The 18,332-nt window shown below is 37.9% G+C and overlaps 1 non-coding gene across 1 annotated transcript; it reads right to left on the bottom strand.

Moving 5' to 3' along the window:
• Positions 1–15,240: 15,240 nt before the first annotated feature.
• LOC116126437 lies at positions 15,241–15,347 on the bottom strand. The gene has a single exon (XR_004127483.1). It is a non-coding gene; the product is annotated as a small nucleolar RNA R71 (small nucleolar RNA).
• Between the last annotated feature and the right edge of the window lie 2,985 nt (positions 15,348–18,332).

Raw genomic sequence — 18,332 nt, forward strand, 5'->3', positions numbered from 1 at the left:
CTTCTGTCTTTGCTCAATCAACTTCTATCCCGTCCTTGGAGATCCTATGCTTGAACACTATTCCCTCTTGGACCATGAAGTGAAATTTCTCCCAATTCAGCACCAAGTTTGTCTCCTTACATTGCTGCAAAACAAGAGAAAGATTAGTTAGACAGTTATCAAATGATGAACCAAAAACTGAGAAGTCATCCATGAAGACTTCTATAAACCGTTCCACCATGTCTCTAAAGATTGACATCATGCATCTTTGAAATATTGCTGGTGCATTGCATAACCCAAAAGGCATCCTTCGGTAAGCAAAGGTGCCATAGGGGCAAGTGAAGGTCGTCTTCTCTTGATCCTCAGGAGCGATAGCAATCTGGTTATATCCTGAATACCCATCCAGGAAACAGTAATAGGCATGTCCTGCCAACCTCTCTAACATCTGATCAATGAAAGGCAATGGAAAATGATCCTTCCTTGTCGCCTCATTCAATTTTCGGTAATCAATGCACACTCTCCAGCCCGTTACCGTCCTCGTTGGTATCAACTTGTTACTCTCATTCTTTACCACTGTGATACCTCCCTTCTTCGGAACCACTTGTACCGGGCTCACCCATGGGCTATCGAAAATAGGATAAATAATCCCTGCATCTAATGACTTCTTATCAACATCTAATGTTTATCCCCAATTATAAACCATCAACTTGAATGTCCAAACCACATTTGTTTCTGAGGTCGATGATGAGATGCCTGAAGGTGATGATCCATTCCAGACTCTCTGCCTATGTATCGACAAATCTCGTCGTACTATGGCTGAATGTGACCTTTACAGCTTCAGCCAAGCTCACACTTTTACTGTTGATGATCTTCTTCCACACAAATGGAGAAATCGAATGTATGAATTTCAGGCCGGTTACAAGCTGAGATGCTGAAACCTAATGCCTAAGTATGATAAATCCGAGGATTATACTATTTTTACTAGACTTTTTAGTCAGATTTTAGATACTTCTTAGTTCATTTTGACCTGAATTGTTACTTAATTCTTTATATTTTGTGTTCAGGCAAAATGGACATTTTGAGCAAATAGTGAGCTATTTGGAGTTTCTGGACTCAAAAGTAAGCGGATCTCAGATTTTGGAAGAATTCTGAAGCAGAGTGGAACACTAGGAAGCTTGTTTCCAAGGAGAGCATCGAGGATCAAGATTCAAGCAAAAAGGCAAGCGGAAGGCAATTCTGGAATTTCAGAATTCCACATGGAGCTTCGCCGCGGCGAAGAAAGTTAACTCACGAGATCTGTTTTTACTTCGTCTGCAAATTTCAAAACGCATAGTTTTACTTTTCAGCATTTCTTAGGTTTTTGGGTGAGGTATAAAAGAAAAAACTTAGTCTTTTTGAAGGGTTCATTCATTTTTGGATAGACGGCAGTTTTACATATTCTTAAATTGAATTTGAGTGATTTTGATAAACAAAAAAAGTGAAGATTCGAGGTGAAACCAATGGATTCGTCAATTGGGGAGATTTTTTCCTTTCTCTTGTTTCTGATGTTGAACTTTGAATTTTTTGTTCTTTTAATGTATTTTGATTTAGACATGAACTAACATATTTTGGGTTAGGGTTTTGATTGTAATTCGGTATTCATGGGTTAATTGATTGAATGATTGTTTTCATATGAACTTGCTTTGATTGTGTGAATACTCTGAATTTATGTTAATGTGATGAACATGATGAGATTGAGAAATGAATCATGTTAGGCTTCTTGGGTAATCACCATTGTAGTATTGGATGCTAGAGATAGATTCAAGAACCAATGAAATCAATCTAGGATTCTTGTGCTTAATGAGCTTAGATTTATTAACTTTCAATTTGTTGGGTGCGGAAGGTTAATAGGGAAGAGTAGGAAAACATAGCCTGAGAAGGGATGTTGGACACTTTAGAGAGTTCAATTTACAAATAAATGCATGTGAATTGAATTAGTTTAATTCTTAGGTTTAACCCATAGAGTCTGAATGAAGTCAAAAACCTACCCGTTTGTTGAATTGATTTTTCCGTATTTTAAATCTTGCTTTCATAATTTACTTTTATTTTAGTAAATGTTTTAGTATGTTTAAATTGCCCTTTAATCCAAAAGAATTTGATTGCTTCAACTTGAAAATGGTAGAAAACTTAGTGCTTAGCAACAATCCTCGTGGGAACGATACTCACTCATCACTCTATTACTTGTGCGACTAGTATACGTGCTACATTTGCATGTTGTAGGAACATGCATCAAGTTTTGGCGCCCGTTACGGGGATTGAGTTTTAAGTTACATTGAGTTTTCTATAGTTAGCTAGATTGGAGTTTTATTTTTGTTTCATCATTTTTGTTCAACTTTGTTCTTATTTTCAATTGGTTTAGATCTCACTCCCTTGCTCTTTATGTGTAGTTTATGTGAGAGCAAGACGTCAGCCAGTGGTTCCTGTTGATCCTGAGATTGAGAGAACCACCGACGACTTAACAAGAGAGGAAGAGAAAGAGGGGATACAGTGGTTGAACGGAAAGAATAGCTGTTGAAATGGCAGAACCAGAAAATAGGACACCAAGGGAATTTTAGTTCCATGGTTAATGGCAGTGGTTCGAGCATTACGAGACCAGCGGTCCAAGCCAACACATTTGAGATAAAGCCAGAATCATCCAGATGATCCAACAGTCGGTAAGGTTTAATGGTGATTTGAAGGAAGATTTGAATCAGCATATTGCAAACTTCTTGGAAATTTGTGACACCTTCAAGTCAAACGGAGTGTTAGATGATGCCATTAGGTTGAGGTTATTCTCATTCTCATTGGGGGATAAAGCTAAGGGGTGGTTAATGGCACTACCATTGGGAACTATCATAACATGGAATGATCTAGCATAGGTTCCTGACTAAGTTCTTCCCTCCAACAAAATAGCCAAACTGAGAAATGATATCACATCATTCTATAAGATGAATCCGAGTCATGTATGAGGCTTGGGAGGTACAAGGAATTGATGAGGAAATGTCCACACCATGGGTTGCCAGTTTAGCTTCAAGTCCAAACATTCTACAATGGACCGCGGGTAACTGCAAACCATAGTGGAGTAGCATCAGGAGGAGCCTTGCAGAATAAGACACCAGAGAGGGCTTATGAGTTGCTTGAGATTTTGGCAAGCAATAACTATCAAAGACCAAATGAGGAGCAATTCAAGAAAATCTACAGGTCTTCATGAAGTTGATGCCTTATACATCTTAGCCTAACCACGGCACTTCAGAAACAGTTGGGAAGTATGCAGGTAAACTATATCAAGCACCTCAACTAACTTGTGATTTTTGTGCAGGAAATCATGTGAGCAGCGAGTGTCAAGTGGGAACACATTTTCTACTCATCTTCATCATCGGAGCAAGTAAAATACTTGGTAGGAAATTAGAGGCAACCAAACAACCCTACCCAAACACAATAATCCGGGGTGGAGAAATCATCCGAATCTGGCTTGGGGAAATCAGAACCAGCAAAATAATCAATGGAACCAAAGGATATTGCCAAACAACCAACCAGGGGTGAGTAATCAACCGGGAGATCCAAGAATGTCAAAGTTGGAGGACATGTTAGGAAATTCATACAGGAGACCACAGGTTTATGAATGAGACGAGGACAAATTTCAGAAATCAAAGAGCGTCCATTCAGAATCTGAGGTATAGAGGGCCAATCGGCCGAGAAGTAAAAGAGAGACGCAGGGGTCTTTACCAAGAACATTATGACTAACCCACGTGAGCAAGCAAATACCATAATTTTGAGGAATGGGACAGTTTTGGAAGAAGTTGAGCAAGTGGAAAGGAAGAATCTGAAAAGGAAGTTGAGAAGAGTGTAGTTGATGAGAAACCAAGCGGTTTGAGGAAGAGAACAAGGAGAAAAAGAAGAAAGGCAAAAGAAGAAAGAGAAATTGCCATTCCCTGAGATACCACCAGAGTTGGCACATCACACTCCCTATGCCTTTTCCTCAAAGACTAAAGAAAAAGAATTAGGTTAAGCAGTTTTCAAAATTTATTGAAAATTTAAAAATTGCATATTAACATTCCTTTTGCAGATGCATTGTAGCAGATGCCAAGCTACGCGAAGTCCTTAAGGAAATCCTATCGAACAAAAAGAAGCTAGAAGATGAGGAAACGGTGATGCTTACTGAGGAGTGCAACGCCATTCTCCAAAAGAAGTACCCTCGAAGCTCAAAGATCCAGGGAGTTTTACTATTCCTTGCATTATAAGAGATATGCTTTTGATCGTGTTTTATGTGATTTAGGTGCTAGTATTAATTAATACTTTTTTCTGTTTTCAGGAGATTGGGAATTGTGAAGTGAAGCCAATGACCATGTCGTTGTAACTAGTGGATAGGTCCATAAAACACCCGAGGGGGATAGTGGAAGATGTGTTGGTGAAGGTGGATAAAAAATTTTGCCGGCAGATTTTGTGTGGTTGGACATGGAAGAGGATAAGGAAATTCTCTTATTTGGGCCAATCATTCTTGGCCACAAGAAGAGCACTTATAGATGTGTAGAAGGAAAATTACTGTTGAGAGTTCAAGATGAAATAGTAAATTTCAAGTCTCTGAGGCAATGAAGTTTCCATCCGAATCGGATTCGTGCTTTAGTGTCGATGTGGTGGATAAATTGGTTGTAAATCTATGAGAAAACACCCACAATTACCTTTAGAAACGTGTATAGCCAAATAAAAAGTAGAGGTAGATGAGTCGGCGAGTAATGAATGTGCTAGGTTGTTTAGAAGCACTTCAACCGATTGAGGAGTCAAAATCTAGAATTTGAGGAGTTTGATTTTGAAAAAGAGAAGGAAAAGGAAAAAAAATGAACCTCCAAGCTTGAGTTGAAACCTTTACCTTCCCACCTCAAATATGTAATCTTAGGGACTCTGAAACCTTTCCGATGATCATTAGTTCAGGTTTGAGTAAATTGGAGGAAGAGCGGTTGATTAGGGTGTTGAGGGAAATGATGCGTGTTTCCTACAAAATGCAAATGTGCAGTATACTAGTCGCACAAGTAATAGAGTGATGAGTAAGAGTATCGTTCCCACGAGGATTGTTAGCTAATCACTAAGTTCTCTACCGTTTTCAAGTTGGAGCAACCGAAATCTTTTGGATAATGGGAGCAATTTAACCATTGCTAAGACAAATTCACTAGCAAATTAATTAAGAAAGTAAGATGTAAAATACGGATAAATCAATTCAATTAAAAAGGGTAGGGTTTTGACTTCTTCGGATTTATGGGTTGAACCTAAAATTTACTAAAAAATCATTATCATAAGAGGTTGTAAAACGAATTCACTAAGTGTTAAACATACCCTCTCGGGCTATGTTCTATTCTTCCTTATAACCTTCCGCACCCAACAATTTGAAGGTTAACAATTCCAAAACATTAAGCAAGAATCCTACAATGATTTCATTGATTCTTGCATTATCTCTAGCATCCAATACTACAATGGTGATTACCCAAGAAACCAACATGATTCATTTCTCAATCTCATCAGTTCTCTATAAAAACATTAAAACTCAGAGTAAACAACACACCAAAGCATATCATATGAAAATAAAACAACTCAACACTTAACCCATTAAAACAAATTACAATCAAAACCCTAACCCAAAATGGGTTAGTTCATAGCTAGATCAACAATAACAACAAGAAAAACGATAAAATCAACGTCTAGCATAATGAAAAATGAGAAGAAAAGATAGAGATCTCCCCAAAGATGAACCCTCGGTTAGAATCGAATCTTCACCCTTGTTCACTCAAAATCGCTCAAAATTCAGCCAAAAAATGTAAAGCTGCTAAACTAGAAAAACGAAGTCCCTGGATAAAAGGCTAAGTGTTTCTTTTATACCTCGCCCCAATTACCCAGCAAAAAACATGCACAAAGTAAAACATTACGGTGAACAAAATGAAATAATTGACTGTCACCGCGGCAAAGAAGAATCTTCCAGCCGCGATGAAGAGAGAATCAGACATGCTGTCTTGGCCACTTCGCCTCGGGACGTACAAATCTTCGCCCGGCGAAGCTTCTTGACAAGCTCTGAAATTACAAAATGCCACCCTTCTTGCTTCTTCGCTTGATTCTCGACTCGGTGCTCTCTCTCTTTGGAACAACCTCATCGGGCTTATCCTGCTTCAGAATCTCCTTCTTTTGAGATCCGCTAACTTCTGAGCCAAAAAATTCCAATTTTGTCCTTATCTCCCAAATGTCCTTTTAACCTAAAACACAAAATGTAAAATTAAGAAACAATTCAAGTAAAATGCACTAGAAAGTACCTGAAATCCGATAAAAGTGCTAATGAAAACTGTATAATCCACGGATTATCAAATACCCCCAAACTAAAGATTGCTCGTCCCCGAGCATACGGTACAAACCAACAGAAACAAAAACAACAACACGAACAAAAACAAAAAACACAAACAAACACTGGAAAATGAACAAAACCAACAGAAATCACTCTACACATGAATACCTAGAATTCACAAGTCTCAAAAGTTGTTGAAAAATTATTATAGGAAATGTTCAACACTCCAAGAAGTTATAAGCATTATCACGTCTTCCCAATCGTCCACCAGTAGGTGATCCCACTTTAATCCACATTCCAATTCCCGGATTATTTTATGCAAAAATGAAAAGTTTATCAAATGGTGGCAGACTCCATAAGCCTAAAATAGAACTACTCTCCACTAATGAGGACTAAACAAAGAGAGAATCAAAAGGTCTTTAAAAGTTGTTCGTAGGCTGGGTAGTGGGTTCCAAGAAAAGGATAGGAAAACAAAGTAAGAGAAACTCGGTTTTCCTTATGCAAAACACTCAATCACACGAACCCACTTCTTTTCAACCAACAATCAAACATGTCCACTTTACACACCCTCAAACTGTACCTCTTATTTTTGAAACCACAAAATGTGAGGCGTTAAGGTGTACATGGCGTGTTTAAACCTGAGATCGCCAAGTACTCGATGTAGTTTTTAAGGCGGTTACTGGTTTCCAGCCGTATACCCTTAAACCTGGCAAACGAATTTGTTACAGTTTTGTTTTTTATTTATTTTTTTTTTTTTTTTATATGAACATACAATTCAATTGAATATGAGGTGAACTACCTCTTTTTATGTTTCTCTTTTTTTTTTTTTTTTTTCTCCTCTCACAACCCCAAACTATTCTTTTGGTTTATTCGTAAACTCTTTCATCTTTGTTTGCATAAGGCCGAATTCTCTAAGGTACGACAAAGGTTTAGAGTAAAGGATTGGGCAATTTTTGGTTTGCCAAGAAAAATAAAGCAATAATTCATACGCTCAAACAGGTAAATAGGGACAATTTCATTCATGGGTGGCTAGAAAGGCTCAAACGTTCAACAAGAATGCCTAAATCATCTCTCACCATGTCTAATCCTAAATTTCGCCTCAAGCACTTCTTACTAGGTCTAGATCCACCAACATTATCAACTTCACACTAAACATAAAATGAATCTAGGCATCGAAATAAATGAAAATTGTGGCTGAACCACTCAAAAACCTCAATAAAAATCAGTCATAACAAAAACTTAAAGCAATGCTTAACATTTTCAACAATAAGATTTCAACAACTATTATCATCATTGATTTGTACAATTCATCATCGGCAAAACAAACAAAACATAAATAAATTTTTTTTTTTTCATTAAGGTGTACGTGGCGTTGTTATACCAGAAGTTGCCAAGTACTACTAGGCACTTTTAGGCGGGCACGGTTTCCAGCAATATACCCTTGAACATTTTTTTTTTTTTTTTTTTCAGTTAAGGTGTACGTGGCGTTGTTATACTAGAATGCCAAGTACTGTAGGCGTTTTTAAGGCGGGTACTGGTTTCCAGCCAATATACCCTTAAACTAGGTTTTAACTAAAATTTCCTACCCCAAACTAAACATGACATTGTCCCAATGTTCCATTAGCAAAAATCAGGATAGAAAGAAAAAAAAATAAAAAAACACAGGTACGAGAGCTCCCTGGTTAATCCTGAAGTGTTGCTCCATAATGAACACCCGTCTCGGACTTTTCATCATCCAAAATCTATCAAAACAATGAAACTGTGGTGTCCTTGTTGTTAGCACAAATTCATAACTAACTTGAAATATTACAACCTACTTCGTCCTTTCAACAACTACAACAAACAACAACACAATCCAAACCAAAACCAAATAAAACTGAGTTTAATGTTCGAATGGACACAAAATTAAATGAAAACAAATAAACAAAAACAAAAACAAAAAAAAACAGGTGCACTGCTCAACTCTTCTTCCTTCTTTCTCATCTTCTTCTTCTTCCTCGGAGTCCACCACCATCCGAGTTCCAGTCAGCCCATTGGTATGCTGAAGGGTAACTGAGCTCTTTAAAGCTATTCGTCAGCACTCATGCATCATTGGTTGCTCCACACCAATCCTGACGTCTCTTCATATATTCATTAAGCCCATCATCTGCTGCATCATCTCTTTTTGTGTAACTATGGAGTTGGATGATGTGGCAAGGCTGTTCTCTGCCTTTTTGCCCCTGCTCTTGGTTGTGCAGCTTACGGTCAAGATGCTTTTTATAATATCTGAATCTAGAATTGGTAGCGAGCATGAATACGGTGCTCATCATCCTAAAACCGACTCCACTTTAAGGCAAAAGCTGTGATGAGATGTGGGAAATAGTAACTTGTTTGCCCCGTTGGATAGCTAGCTTGATGCTATTAAAAATTATGTCTCCCACATCATACTCTTCCTGTGGCAAAGAGTAGAGCAAAACTGCCTTTCTGAGTCATTGGCTGTAGTGAGATTCCGGATTAATTTCGACAGAAAAAAATTTGTCATAGCCGAGCCATCGGTTCAACTGGTTCCTTGAGGTCTTCTTCTGTTTCTTTAAACTTCCCACTCTGCACCCGGTTTCGCAAGATCGAAGGATGATATCCTCAAACTACGATCTTTTAATTGACATACTATCGTGAGATTTTCGGCATTATAAAACTCATTAATCTCCTTTGTCGTAATTTCACATCCTTCCCTTACAAAAACGGTATCTTCATGACAGTCGGGAAGTTGGCATAGAACTCCCTTACCAACGGTTCTATAGCGACGTGCAGGAGCAGCATAAAAATCTCTACGTCTCCCTCACTACATCCAAGCTTGACTCGCGGTCAATCCACGCTCAGGGATAATACCTTATACTTTATTTGTTTACGTCTCATACCCTTTACGGGCATCAGTTAACAAAACGGTTGTCAACACCTTCCCTTATCTTCTCTTGACCCTTGTCGGTTGCTTAATTTTAGGAGCTCGTTCACAATAACACTTCATCACAAAATTTTCCCAACAATTCAGACTAGTTGTCTAACAACGAACAATCTACAAAAACAACTAACACTTCCAAAAACTGCACTTTACCCCCAAACTACAAATTTCAATTCACACAAACACTCCAAAAATTCAACACCCACATCTAACAATCATCAAGCCTAAGCTACCCTTCTTCAAACAATATCAATGCTCAAAATCACCCAACATAATCAACTCAATCGAAATAAAATTTTCAGATCTACTATCGAAACTGAAATTTTTTCGATACAAAGCTTTGGGTACTCGAGATTTACCAATATGAAGGAGTAGCCCACCAATTGAACCCGAACAGCCAGATTAAAAAGCCCCAAATTTTGGATCCACAAATTTTCGTGAAATTTCGTTTGAAATTGTTGTTGAAATGGGTGATTTTGTGTTTAGGAGTGTTATGGAGTGAGAAATTGGTTTAAAAGGCACTAGGGAAGCAAAAGATTGAAGTTTGAAAATTTTTCTCTTCAAATGGAAGTGGCGGGTTTTTACAATGAAAAATAAAAGGTTGTATTATACAAGTGTCATCGCCGTTCTTCGTTTATGAACCTAAAAATTTCCCAGGTTTCGCCGCGGCGAAGAAAGAAACTTCACCGGGGGAAAAATTCCCAAGGATACAGGATTCTTTGCCGCCAGCGAAATGCCTTGGCCAATTTCCAAAATTCATTTACTTCTGCTACGGCGAAGACAATTCCTTTGCCGAGGCGGGAAAACGGCCAGGAGCTTACCCAATTCAAGCTTTCGCCACGGCGAAGAATTATTCTTTGCCCCGCGAAGTTGGCACTTTTTCTACTTCCTTTGGCTAAAGACTTCACCTGAAACACCCAAAACAAATTACATAAGATTCATAAAAAACATAATGAAATTAAACAAAATTCAACAACCCAATGAAAACAAAAAGTTAAAAACACTTGGGTTGCCTCCAAGAAGCGCTTTTTATAGTCGAAAGCTCGACTCTCTCAATTCTCAAGTTGGGAGTCAAGCCAGATTGGGATGGATTGCAACTCATCACCCCCTCAATGTATGCGTTCAACCTCTGTCCATTGATCGTGAAAGTGCATTTTCTTCATGGGTAAGTCCAATACTATAATGGTGATTACCCAAGAAGCCTAACATGATTCATTTCTCAATCTCATCATGTTCATCACATAAAGCATTAAAACTTAGAGCAAACACACAATCAAAGCATAGTCATATGAACATAAAACAATCAATCACTTAACCCATTAAAATCTGAATTACAATCAAAACCCTAACCCAAAATGGGTTAGGTCATAGCTAAATCAACACTACAAATAAGAAAAACAATAATATTCAAGTTCAACATAATGAAAAGTAAGAGAAAGGACAAGAAATCTCCCCAAATGATGAATCCCTTAGTTCAGAATCGAATCTTCACCCTTCTAATTGCTAAATCTCTCGAAGCTTAATCAAAGAAAATGTAAAAGCTGCTAAACCTACTTCCTGTACGACCCAGGCAAAAAGGCTAAGTGTTTCTTTTATACCTCGCCCAAAATCCTAAGAAAAACATGCACAAAGTAAAACTCTGCGTTTCACAAAACTGGAATTTACGACCGTCGCCGTGGCAAAGAAGAAATTTCGCTGCGGCGAAGAACCAAACAGATCTGGTGCGTGACTGGCTCACTTCGCTGTAGCGAAGTACAAATCTTTGCCGCGGCGAAGCTTCTTGAAAAGTTCTAAAATTACAAAACTACCACTCTGCTTGCATCTTCGCTTGATTCTTCGATTCTCGGTGCTCTCCCTTTGGAACAAGCCTCATCGTGCTTTATCCTGCTTCAAAACTCTCATAACTTCTGAGATCCACTAACTTTTGAGTCAAAAATTTCCAATTTTGTCCTTATTGCTCAAAATGTCCATTTTAACTTGAAACACAAAATGTAAAGAATTGGGCAACAATTCAGGTCAAAATGCGCTAGAAAGTACCTGAAATCCGATTAAAAAGTTTAATGAAAACTATATAATCCACAGATTATCAATGGGAACATGGACTTTCCATTCATTCATTTCAACAATTTGCTGCTCCTGTCTATCATCAATATGATCCAGTCACTGGTCACACTCCATTTGATCTTGACTGCCAATGCTTGGAATGCCGTGATGATCCTATTTGGGAAATCAATGAGCATTATCTTCCAAGACGAAACTATTTCAACCAGAAAAAACAAAAAGCTCGCTGTAGTCAAACAGATCTTCATTCCCGATTTGAAGACCATGATCCTGAAGTTGGTCTTCTTGGTTAACCGTCTAGTAAATTTGACTATTATGCCAAATATTCTCCCCCAGCGAGGAAAGATTCACCATCCATTAATCCCTCATGGGACATCCCTCCGAAACCTCAGCCCAAATCACCTTTAAAACTATCCAAACCTGCCAAATCCCCTTACTTCAGACAACCTTTACCATGTTATCAGCAATCTCTACGGTGGATTGCAAAAGAACATAAACCAACCCATTCACCCCTTTCTCATACTCCCCCTATTCATTCCGTTATGATGATCCGATCCCCTGAGCCCTCAAAGACAGGACAACATTTCAATTATGACAAAGATTTTCCTTCTCTTTAGGAAACTGCCACTCAACAACCAAGAGTTGTTCCTTCCAAACCTATACAGCCTGATGGATCCACACCCAAACTCTCCCAAGCTGAAGTGGTTCTCAATTGGCAGACTGAAAATGCTTTAGTCCAAAACAAAACCATTACCAGACTTGAACAAAAACTGGATTTAGTAGCTCATCAGGTGGACTCTCAGTCTTATAACCAAAATATGCTGATTTCTCGGCTACAAAAACAAATTAATCATCTCCAAAACCGGATTAATCAGCTCCATCAGGAATTAATGCATATTGTCAGCACCTCTCATGGCTATTTAGCTCAGTTTCTCCAAAAGGAAGCAGAAATGAAGTCATTAAAAACTCAAATGGCATCGCTTTAGCAGGAATATCTTAAGCAAAAACTCAGACAACCACAGACTTCCCCTAAAATGTCATTGGTGCCAAACCCTTTTGACTCCACAACAACATGGCCACAACCCTCTTTTTCCCTTTTCCCAAAAATTAGCCAACCTTTGGTCTCACCTCATATACCTTCTAGTGTTGTTCAAGCTTTTGGCAACACTGAACAATTATGTGCCAAGCTTCGCAAAGAACGTGATGAAAAGATCAAGCTGGAACGAGAACAAACGAAGCGAGAAAAGTATTCTACTAGACCGTAGACACCATCTGCTGATATTCCTGACTCTTTCTCTTCCAGTCACTCAGATCCTTCATCTCCTAAGCCTCATCGTCCTTTATCTAAGGATAAGGCGCCAGTGCACATAATGATGATGGAAGACTGCCAACCTTATGCTAATCTTGACTCTTCAGAAAATCCCGTCTCTTCCAATTTTATGAGCTCTTTTTTTAGAGACATGGTAGAAAGGCAACGTCTTGCCGCTTCGAGTATTTCTCAGGATTTTCTATCTACCTTCCAAACAAAATCAGAAGCCGATATACCTTCGACTGATGAATCATTTGAAAGTGACTTTGACTCTGACAGTAATACTTCTTATCAACATCCTAATGTTTATCCCCAACTTATAACCCATCAACTTGAATAGTCCAAACCACATGTTGTTTCTGAGGTCGATGATGAGATGCCTGAAGGTGATGATTCCATTCCAGACTCTCTGCCTATGTATCGACAATCTCGTCGTACTATGGCTGAATGTGACTCTTATACAGCTTCAGCAAAGCTCCACACTTTTACTGTTGATGATCTTCTTCCACACAAATGGAGAAATCGAATGTATGAATTTCAGGCCTGGTTACAAGCTGAGATGCTGAAACCTAATGCCTAAGTATTGATAATCCGAGGATTATACTATTTTTACTAGACTTTTTAGTCAGATTTTAGATACTTCTTAGTTCATTTTGACCTGAATTGTTACTTAATTCTTTATATTTTGTGTTTCAGGCAAAATGGACATTTTGAGCAAATAGTGAGCTATTTGGAGTTTCTGGACTCAAAAGTAAGCGGATCTCAGATTTTGGAAGAATTCTGAAGCAGAGTGGAACACTAGGAAGCTTGTTTCCATAGGAGAGCATCGAGGATCAAAGATTCAAGCAAAAAGGCAAGCGGAAGGCAATTCTGGAATTTCAGAATTCCACATGGAGCTTCGCCGCGGCGAAGAAAGTTAACTCACGAGATCTGTTTTTACTTCGTCTGCAAATTTCAAAACGCATAGTTTTACTTTTCAGCAATTTCTTAGGTTTTTGGGTGAGGTATAAAAGAAAAAACTTAGTCTTTTTGAAGGGTTCATTCATTTTTGGATAGACGGCAGTTTTTACATATTCTTAAATTGAATTTGAGTGATTTTTGATAAACAAAAAAAGTGAAGATTCGAGGTGAAACCAATGGATTCGTCAATTGGGGAGATTCTTTTCCTTTTCTCTTGTTTCCATGATGTTGAACTTTGAATTTTTCGTTCTTTTAATTGTATTATTGATTTAGACATGAACTAACATATTTTGGGTTAGGGTTTTGATTGTAATTCGGAATTTCATGGGTTAATTGATTGAATGATTGTATTTTCATATGAACTTGCTTGATTGTGTGAATACTCTGAATTTATTGTTTATATGTGATGAACATGATGAGATTGAGAAATGAATCATGTTAGGCTTCTTGGGTAATCACCATTGTAGTATTGGATGCTAGAGATAGATTCAAGAACCAATGAAATCAATCTAGGATTCTTGTGCTTAATGAGCTTAGATTTATTAACTTTCAATTTGTTGGGTGCGGAAGGTTAATAGGGAAGAGTAGGAAAACATAGCCTGAGAAGGTATGTTGGACACTTTAGAGAGTTCAATTTACAATAAATGCATGTGAATATGAATTTAGTTTAATTCTTTAGGTTTAACCCATAGAGTCTGAATGAAGTCAAAACCCTACCCGTTTGTTTGAATTGATTTTATCCGTATTTTAAATCTTGCTTTCATAATTTACTTTTATTTTAGTAAATTTTGTTTTAGTTATAGTTTAAATTGCTCCCTTTAATCCAAAAGAATTTGATTGCTTCAACTTGAAAATGGTAGAAAACTTAGTGCTTAGCAACAATCCTCGTGGGAACGATACTCACTCATCACTCTATTACTTGTGCGACTAGTATACGTGCTACATTTGCATGTTGTAGGAAACATGCATCAAGTTTTTGGCGCCCGTTACCGGGGATTGAGTTTTAAGTTAACATTGAGTTTTTCTATAGTTAGCTAGATTGGAGTTTTAATTTTTGTTTTCATCATTTTCTGTTCAACTTTTGTTCTTATTTTCAATTGGTTTGAGATCTCACTTCCCTTTGCTCTTTATGTGTAGTTTATGTGAAGAGCAAGACGTCAGCCAGTGGTTCCTGTTGATCCTGAGATTGAGAGAACCACCAGACGACTTAACAAAGAGAGAAGAGAAAGAGGGGATACAGTGGTTGAATCGGAAGAAATAGCTGTTGAAATGGCAGAACCAGAAAATAGGACACCAAGGGAATTCTTAGTTCCCATGGTTAATGGCAGTGGTTCGAGCATTACGAGACCAGCGGTCCAAGCCAACACATTTGAGATAAAGCCAGCAATCATCCAGATGATCCAACAGTCGGTAAGGTTTAATGGTGATTTGAAGGAAGATTTGAATCAGCATATTGCAAACTTCTTGGAAATTTGTGACACCTTCAAGTCAAACGGAGTGTTAGATGATGCCATTAGGTTGAGGTTATTCTCATTCTCATTGGGGGATAAAGCTAAGGGGTGGTTAATGGCACTACCATTGGGAACTATCATAACATGGAATGATCTAGCATAGAAGTTCCTGACTAAGTTCTTCCCTCCAACAAAATCAGCCAAACTGAGAAATGATATCACATCATTTCTATAAGATGAATCCGAGTCATTGTATGAGGCTTGGGAGAGGTACAAGGAATTGATGAGGAAATGTCCACACCATGGGTTGCCAGTTTAGCTTCAAGTCCAAACATTCTACAATGGACCGCTGGGTAACATGCAAACCATAGTGGATGTAGCATCAGGAGGAGCCTTGCAGAATAAGACACCAGAGGAGGCTTATGAGTTGCTTGAGATTTTGGCAAGCAATAACTATCAAAGACCAAATGAGAGAGCAATATCAAGAAAATCTACAGGTCTTCATGAAGTTGATGCCTTCATAGCCATCTTAGCCTAACTCACGGCACTTCAGAAACAGTTGGGAAGTATGCAGGTAAACTCTATTCAAGCACCTCAACTAACTTGTGATTTTTGTGCAGGAAATCATGTGAGCAGCGAGTGTCAAGTGGGGAACACATTTTCTCCATCATCTTCATCATCGGAGCAAGTAAACTACTTGGTAGGAAATTAGAGGCAACCAAACAACCCGTACTCCAACACATATAATCCGGGGTGGAGAAATCATCCGAATCTGGCTTGGGGAAATCAGAACCAGCAAAATAATCAATGGAACCAAAGGATATTGCCAAACAACCAACCAGGGGTGAGTAATCAACCGGGAGATCCAAGAATGTCAAAGTTGGAGGACATGTTAGGAAATTCATACAGGAGACCACAGGTTTTATGAATGAGACGAGGACAAATTTCAGAAATCAAAGAGCGTCCATTCAGAATCTTGAGGTATAGATGGGCCAATCGGCCGAGAAGCTAAATGAGAGACCGCAGGGTTCTTTACCAAGCAACATTATGACTAACCCACGTGAGCAAGCAAATACCATAATTTTGAGGAATGGGACAGTTTTGGAAGAAGTTGAGCAAGCTGGAAAGGAAGAATCTGAAAAGGAAGTTGATGAAGAGATTGTAGTTGATGAGAAACCAAGCGGTTTGGAGGAAGAGAACAAGGAGAAAGAAGAAAGGCAAAAGAAGAAAGAGAAATTGCCATTCCCTGAGATACCACCAGAGTTGGCACATCACACTCCACCTATGCCTTTTCCTCAAAGACTAAAGAAAAAGAATTAGGTTAAGCAGTTTTCAAAATTTATTGAAATATTTAAAAAATTGCATATTAACATTCCTTTTGCAGATGCATTGTAGCAGATGCCAAGCTACGCGAAGTTCCTTAAGGAAATCCTATCGAACAAAAAGAAGCTAGAAGATGAGGAAACGGTGATGCTTACTGAGGAGTGCAACGCCATTCTCCAAAAGAAGTTACCCTCGAAGCTCAAAGATCCAGGGAGTTTTACTATTCCTTGCATTATAAGAGATATTGCTTTTGATCGTGTTTTATGTGATTTAGGTGCTAGTATTAATTTAATACTTTTTTCTGTTTTCAGGAGATTGGGAATTGGTGAAGTGAAGCCAATGACCATGTCGTTGTAACTAGTGGATAGGTCCATAAAACACCCGAGGGGGATAGTGGAAGATGTGTTGGTGAAGGTGGATAAAATAATTTTGCCGGCAGATTTTGTTGTGTTGGACATGGAAGAGGATAAGGAAATTCCTCTTATTTTGGGCCAATCATTCTTGGCCACAAGAAGAGCACTTATAGATGTGTAAGAAGGAAAATTACTGTTGAGAGTTCAAGATGAAATAGTAAATTTCAATGTCTCTGAGGCAATGAAGTTTCCATCCGAATCGGATTCGTGCTTTAGTGTCGATGTGGTGGATAAATTGGTTGTAGAATCTATTGAAGAAAACACCCCACAATTACCTTTAGAAACGTGTATAGCCAAATCAAAAATAGTAGAGGTAGATGAGTCGGCGAGTAATGAATGTGCTAGGTTGTTAGAAGCACTTCAACCGATTGATGAGAGTCAAAATCTAGAATTTGAGGAGTTTGATTTTGAAAAAGAGAAGGAAAAGGAAAAAAATGAACCTCCAAAGCTTGAGTTGAAACCTTTACCTTCCCACCTCAAATATGTATATCTTAGGGACTCTGAAACCTTTCCGATGATCATTAGTTCAGGTTTGAGTAAATTGGAGGAAGAGCGGTTGATTAGGGTGTTGAGGGAACTGATGCGTGTTTCCTACAACATGCAAATGTAGCAAGTATACTAGTCGCACAAGTAATAGAGTGATGAGTAAGAGTATCGTTCCCACGAGGATTGTTAGCTAATCACTAAGTTCTCTACCGTTTTCAAGTTGGAGCAACCGAAATCTTTTGGATAATTGGGAGCAATTTAACCTATTGCTAAGACAAATTCACTAACTGCAAATTAATTAAGAAAGTAAGATGTAAAATACGGATAAAATCAATTCAATTAAAAAGGGTAGGGTTTTGACTTCTTTCGGATTTTATGGGTTGAACCTAATTCTCCCTAAAATTTATGAAATTCTTAAACAAGAATTGTTTTTTACTAGAGATTAGTAAGCGGTTAGAAATTTACCAATATGAGTTAATGAATATTCATCAAATTGTCATCCTGCCGTTTATTTTAACATTTAAATTTAATAGTAATGAAATTCTATTATTTCAAAAATCTCATAATTTTTTTTTTGAAATCTTTTAAACTTAGGACTAGTTTGAGATTTTTCTAGCTTTAAGATTAATGAACTTTGACTCAACTTTGGAAATAAATCAGTTTTGAAAATAATTTGAAATGTGTTTGGTAAAACATATATTTTAAATGGCTTTGATTTTCAAATTCTATAATGTTATAATTGGTAAAATAGATTTTTAATTATTATTATATATCTAATGACAAAAAAGGACAGTTTTTTTTTTCTCAAAATATTGTATAATTATAAAATTGTATTGTATTTGACAAAAATCAAATGGAAACAAACCAATAAAAGTCTTGTTGGGTTTTGGTCCATGGGAGTATCCGATCTACTTGCGTTTGAGTCGTATTTGCACTTGGGCCGAATTACGTACAAACTCGCAGACCCATCCCATTCAAATTAATGTAACCAGTGATAAATCAAACTATGCCGTATCTGGCCTGCTTTCAAAAAGCCCACCTGGCACGCCACAGCTTCGGCAGTGGTCTGAAA

The sequence above is a fragment of the Pistacia vera genome, unplaced genomic scaffold, assembly GCF_008641045.1.
Source record: "Pistacia vera cultivar Batoury unplaced genomic scaffold, PisVer_v2 Contig104, whole genome shotgun sequence".
In the NCBI taxonomy this organism is placed as follows: Eukaryota; Viridiplantae; Streptophyta; class Magnoliopsida; order Sapindales; family Anacardiaceae; genus Pistacia; species Pistacia vera.